The sequence below is a fragment of the Urtica dioica genome, chromosome 1, assembly GCF_054948205.1.
Source record: "Urtica dioica subsp. dioica isolate 48M chromosome 1, U.dioica_male_clone48M_v1_H2, whole genome shotgun sequence".
Taxonomy (NCBI): Eukaryota; Viridiplantae; Streptophyta; class Magnoliopsida; order Rosales; family Urticaceae; genus Urtica; species Urtica dioica.
In genome coordinates this window covers 9,200,263-9,207,272 of record NC_142756.1, presented here as the reverse complement: position 1 = coordinate 9,207,272, position 7,010 = coordinate 9,200,263, and the positions used below count along the sequence as shown (strand labels likewise).

Here is a 7,010-nt window from a genome sequence, read left to right as displayed (position 1 = left end):
ACTCGTTTTTCATGATTCTATGTTTTCGCGCGGTTAATATATGTTAATTATTATTAATTCGCAGTTGTTCTTTTCTTCTTCTTCAGTATATAAAAAATTATAGAAAATGAAACTATTCAGGACATAGGAGAGAAATACTGCGAGCTTGTAGTAGTGACTACGAAGATGATAAGAGGATGGAAATAAGGCGCAGACAAAGAGAAGCTCTTAATTCATTTGTAATTAATTAGAATCAAGTTAGGGTTTATTATATAACTAACAAGCAGTATGTCTCAGGTGTTGCTGCGGAATAATTAATATATTTTAATCTAGAGGAAGAAATATATAAAGAAGAGATGTCTATAAATATTTATGTTTGAAAAAAATGTATTTAAAATTTTTTTTGGAGACATTCTTATCTTTCTGATAAAAAAATACTCGATACGAATGAACACTACTTTATGTATATAATATAATGAGTTGATTACTTCATATATGTGATCATACATGATGGTCAGATGGCCCGAATGAAACACCCCACTCGCATTTGAGCTAGAATCTCCGTCCTAGAACAGACAGATAAATTCCATCCATTTTCTTTTCGGAATTATTGTTGTACGCGCAATAGGTTTGGCCATGGTAGGACGTGAAATTACTTGTTAGAAGGAATTACACGGCAGTGTCCACTAACCAGTATGTCAATGTGTGTGTATATATATGGATGAAGAGAAGCAGTGTAAGCTTGGATAACGAAGCACCCAACGTCAAGAAACACATAAAAAATAAAAAAATAAAAAAAAAAGATCGAAAAGAGAGAATGGCGGGAGCGAAGTGGGAGCGAGTCATGGGTAAGGACAAGTGGAGCGGAATGCTGGAGCCTGCTCTTGACCTGGATCTGCGGAAATTCATCCTGACCTGCGGCAACTTCGCGGCCGCCACTTACGACGCCTTTAACAGCGACACCAACACGGCCACCGCCGGAAACAGCCTGTACACGAAGGAGGAGCTGTTCGACAAGGTGGGCCTGGTGGACGCCTCCAAATACAGGATCCACAAGTTCTTATACGCCACCTCGGGACTGGGCGCAGTGAAGGCGGCGTTGTTCGAGACGCCGCGGGGAAACATCCGGAACCCGTGGGACGGCGACCGCTCCTCCAACTGGATCGGCTTCGTGGCGTGCAGCTCCGACCAGCAGATCAAGGCCACGGGGCGGCTCGAGATCTTCGTGGTCCTGCGCGGCACGGTGGTGTCGGCCGAGTGGGTGAGCAACATGAGGATCGGGATGGTGGCCGCGGAGCCGCTTCTGATGCAGTCTCGGACTGCGCGGCTCAAGCTTTTTCCCGACGGGTGGCAGTTCGACCTCCCGTGGATGCGTTGGAACGAGCCGCAGGTGCACGCCGGGTGGATGTCGGTCTACACCTCGACCACGCCCGGGTCGGCCTACACCGCCCAGAGCCTGAGGACTCAGATCCAGTCCGCCGTCGAGGAGCTTGTGGCCGCACACAAGAGTGCGCGCCCCAGCGTCGTGCTGACGGGGCATAGCCTCGGCGGGGCTCTGGCCACGCTGGCGGGGTTCGACCTAGCGGTCAACGCTGTGGCCGGGAGAGACGTTCCTGTGACGGCCTTCGTCTTTAGCTCACCCATGGTCGGCAACTTGGCCTTCAAGGACAAGGTGCTTCAGGTTCCTATGCTGAAGGTCCTGCAGACCAAGATCAAGGACGATCCCGTGCCCAAAGTCCCCGGAACCATCGGATACGTGGCCGTGAACACCGCCGAGCTCGAGGTTCAGGCGCGAAATGCTAAGTGGTTGACTTTCACGCCCATCAAGACTATGATGTCAGGGCAATTCCACCTCCACAATATTGAGCTTTTGTTGTATGTTGTCGCCGGGTGGAACGGCCTCAGCAAGGAGTTCAATCTGCAAGTCAAAAGGAGCTTGGCCTTGGTCAACAAGTACACGGGACTCTACAAAAGCCCCCAAGTCCCCGAGTTTTGGTGGAAGGACAAAGACAAGAAAGGGATCGTCTTCGACAAGAATGCCCAGGAGTGGGTTTTCCCTAAGTAACTATTGGAATCTTTCTTATAATATATGCATATCTACGCACGCATGCGCCGAATAAATGTGGGCTGATCCCTGGGATGATAATACCTATGTACTAGTCTTTTCCCTTGTGACCACCACTTCCTATGTTTGTATTTCTAAGTACACGCGCAGAATAAAATTTATCGATATCTTACTTGCCGCCTTTATATCATTCATTTTATTATTCTTCTGATTATTAGCTTTCTACTAGTTATTAGGTTGAGATCACTGTGTATGTGGCGCTCTTCCGATAGCATTCTAAATTGCATGAAGGGCCCTAGAAAATGACCTAACATCATGAATGAAGGCTTCCTGTGCTGGATTCACATGAACAGACTGATTTAGACTTTCACCCAAGCCTAAATCAACAACAACGGAAGGACTAATGTTCTTGGTCTTGTCAAGACCATCACCACGACTCATCATGGCATTCACAATGGGTTAATAACCATCACTAGCCAAGCCCTTAAGAACATTCTCCTCACGGGCCTTCTACATTCTTAGTAACCCTAGGATTAGAATCAACATAGTGGTTACCTTGATCTTCAGTTCCGGTGACCACTTCCTCAGGTCTCGCCGAAAACACAGCATGATGATCGCAATCAGATGATGAGTCATCTGATTTCCGACCAAATAAGACATTATTATAGGCTTCTTGTTGTTAGGAGGAGGCACGTCATCGTACTTCACCACAATGCCACGTTTAACAAGATGGGGAAAAATAGATCACTGGTCCATCCTTGAAAGACGAATCTCCGGCTGACCATCGACACTCTTCAAGGATTTTCCCAGAAATATCTTCACACCATGCTTGTTGGGGACAATCTTCTCAGACCCACCTTTACTGATAGCTTTCCTCGTCGTGTGGACACCATTGTCGCGTACATGAGTTTTTAGTGAGGAATTAGGGCAAACTCGAAAGAACAAGAGGGAGACACAAATATAGGATCTTGAAATTTTAAATATGCGTGAAATCAGTAAGAGAAAAATAGTCTATTTTAATCAAGTAACTTTTCTTTGTGAAGTGAGGGTGCATACAAGACACACTGCTACAAAATAGACTTTTTAATGTAGATAGCTTCTCATCACCAAGTTTCACAAAAATTCGATGATTTTAAGTTGGATTTTTATATTTAGATGCGACATGTCGCATCTAAAGATTTTATTGAGTATTGGATGAGACATTTATCGCATCTAAAAATTGAAAAATCAAGCGGGCTTTATTTCCCTCTTTTATTTTGATGACTAGGCCAACTTTCTCTCTCTTTTTTTTTTGTTTGGGTATTTCACTACTACAAATGTTGGATTCTACAACCCATATTCTACAACGCTTACGGCTAAGTGTTGTAGAAACTGGAGATTCTACAATACTTAAAATAAGTGTTGTAAAAACTGGGTGTTTCTACAATGCTTATGGCTAAGCGTTGTAGAAGCTGGGTGTTTCTACAACGCTTATGGTTAAGCGTTGTAGAAGCTTGGTGTTTCTACAACGCTTATGGTTAAGCGTTGTAGAAGCTTGGTGTTTCTACAACGCTTATGATAAGTGTTGTAGAAGCTTAAGTGTTGTAAAATTTCACCATATTTCAGATCTCCCACAACGAAGTGACTATCCGTTGTAGAAGCCTCGCCGCGGTGACGTGTTTTTCTCGCCGCGGCGAGAACTTTTCTACAACGGATAATCTAAGCGTTGTAGGATTAGTGAAATTTAATGGACCTCGCCGCGGCGAAGAAGGATTCTCGCCGTGGCGAGAAGAGTTCCAGAAAGCCTTTTTTGGAGAAGATTTTCGTGCCGCGGAGAAGGCTATTTCTCGCCGCGGCGAGAAAATTCTGGGCTTACATTTCAGTACCTTGCCGCGGCGAGAAATAGTCTTCGCTGCGGCGAGAGTTCTACAACGCTTACTCTAAGCGTTGTAGAAGCGTTTTAAAACCTAAAAATTTAAATTTTTTCAAAAGGCCCGCCCGAATTTCAGATTTAGTCAATTTTTCTTCTTCATTCTTCATTATTCTTCTTCTTCTTCATTCTTCATTCTTCTTCTCCACCATCTCTCTCTCTCTCTCTCTCTCTCTCTCTCTCTCTCTCTCCGCCGTCACTCTTCTTCTCCGCCCTCACCCTCTCTCCGCCTTCACTTCTCTTTCTCTATCCACCATCACTTCTCTCTCTCTCCGCCCTCTCTCTCTTCTTCTCTCCCTTACTCTCTCTCGGCCCTCACTATTCTTCTCCGTCCCCACAAAACCCAAACCTCAAACCAACAAAAGTCACAACCACATACCCATAAACTCCACCACCACGTCAAACTCACACAAGCCTAGGCATCTCCGGCGACAACTCCGACTCTCTCTTTCTTCCACGCCTCCATGCTCCACATCTACACTCCGGGTTAGTTTTTGGTTGAGAATTATGTATAATTTAGGTTGAAAATAAGTGTTTGTTTGGAATTGAGAGTATGGATTGATATAATTTAGGTTGAAACATCATATTTGTTTGATATTTTTGTTGGAATTGAGTTTGCATTTGATATTTAGTTGAAATTGTGGTTCTTAGATTTCATGTCATCCATTACTACTAGTTCTAGCGGTAGCGGTAAAAGAAAAACTAGAAGACGACCACAAAATACACATCGCCGCGACGAGAATTGGGGTAGAACACAGATATTTCTCGCCGCGGCGATGTATATTTTTCGCCGCGGCGAGATAGTTCTACAACGGATATCTTATCCGTTGTAGAATATCTCGCCGCGGCGAGAAATATACATTGCCGCGGCGAGAAATTCTGGAATTTTTTAAAATTGGACAATGGAACTCTATCGTTGTGGAAGCTTCTACAACGGATGTGTAAGCGTTGTAGAAGCCAAGCTTCTACAACGGATATCTAAGCGTTGTAGAAGCTTCTACAACGTTGGATTCTACAACGCTTAATAAGCGTTGTAGAATCATTCTACAACTGTTTTTAAGCGTTGTAGGATCCCAGTTTTGTAGTAGTGTTTGTTTTAATAATTAATATTTAGGCATAGTCATATTTTCTTCTTCTTTCTTTCATCTGTGTTGTATCTTAGCTTTTCTATCTCTTTTTTGTGAATTTCACTTGCTCTCTCTCTCTCTCTCTCTCTCTCTCTCTCATATTCTGTCTATCATCTCTTTCTGTCTCACCTCCGCCACCACTCAGTGACGATTTTTTATTTTGACTATGCGAGTCGTGAAGTTGAAGGACGAGTCCGTTGAGCCGAGACTCGGCGGATGTGTCTGTAATTTCTTGAGAAGCTCTTGTTTTCCAGGTAGTATTATTTTTGTTATTAATGATTTTTTTGTTTAGGTTTCAATTTTGGTTAGGATTGATAACTTTACTCTGAATAGATTAGTCCGAATAATAACATTAAGAAATACAAGAGTCTGAGTATATAACCCTAAAATAATAACAAAATAGGAATAACTAAAATAACCCCACATAAATAGAATAATAACAAATATACTATGCTAATATCCCCCCTCAAACTCACGATGTGACAACGATAAGCATTGAGAGTTTGTCAGCTAAGAAGCAAAAGCCACTACTACAATAACGGCCTTTAGAAGCGACAAAAGTCGCCTTTAAATGTCAAAAAGTCGCTTCTAAATAACCTTAAAAATCCGTTTCTAAAGGTCAGTCGCTTCTAACCATTAAAAGTGACATGTTGCCTCTAAATCCGCTTCTAAAACAAAAATTTGGCGCCAGACTGATATTAAAGACTCATTCAATCATTCTCAGTAATCCAATCTCTACTTGGATTTGACATAACAATGAATGTTGGGAATCAAATATTATAAAAAGAATTTGGATGATATATGACAACGATATTGAGAATGGACATTATTTTTGAAGTTCGATGTGAGATAATTACGATGATCTGAAAATTAGATATCTTAGACTATTTAATTAAAATGTCTACCGAAATTTCAGTAGAGTTTCCCCTAAACCATCAACAAACCCAAAACCTGCAATTTCATATAAAAACATATATACCAACCATAACTGTTCTATTGAGCAACTAAATCCTAAACCGAGCCTTAGTGGCTCGGTTACAACAATATTATAACAGCCTAAATCAATAAATTTAAACAAATTAATTTTACAATTATAATTATAATATTAACTTAATTAATTATAAATTACCTAATTAATTTATAACAATTTCAATATCTCTTTAAGTTATCAAAATTAACTATCTACAAATGAAAAAAAAAATTAATTAAATTAAATACAAATCTAATTGGTTAATTAAATTAACAAATTTATTAATTTAATAACTAATTAACAATTAATTAACATGTGAAATAATTACCTAAATAACAAATTTATTTACGTAAATAACTAACTTAACTAAATAATTACTAAACTAACTAATAAAATAACTTAATTAACTTAAATAACTAACCTTTACCGATGGGGCTGCGGGGCAACGGGCTCGATGCAACGCGGAGCTACGATGCGGACTGGAATGGTGGAGCTCGATGCGAATGCCGCTGGATGAGGAGCTCGATGCGGGCGGACCGGGAGGATCTCGGCTTCCAGATGCAGATCACGCGCTTCGAGAGATCTTCTAGAAGACGTGGTCGTCGTGACAGAACTTCTTGAGCTCGTCGATCCTCTGGACTCGGATGCTGTAGCTTTTGAGGATGTTGTGGCAGACTCACCGGTCCTTTGGATTCGGATGTCGAGGAGCCGAGTTCAGCAACGGAGCTGCTCGTAGGTGGAAAGCGACGGTTAGAGACAGGGAGAGTGAGGGATCGAGAGGATTACCGAGATATCGCCGGAACGGTGGAAGGCATGGCTTGGTGGTATACGGCGTGGTGCACTCGCCGGAGCGGTGGTCGGAGTAGACAGAGAGAGAGAGTCTAAGAGAGAGTCGATGGTGGCGAGCAAAGAGGAGAAAGAGAGTTGGTGGTGGTGGACGGCATGGCTTGGTGGTGGCGC

General features: G+C 42.3%; 1 pseudogene; it reads left to right on the top strand.

Moving 5' to 3' along the window:
* Window positions 1–796: 796 nt before the first annotated feature.
* LOC149407055 (phospholipase A1-IIdelta pseudogene) lies at window positions 797–2,044 on the top strand (annotated as a pseudogene).
* Window positions 2,045–7,010: the final 4,966 nt, after the last annotated feature.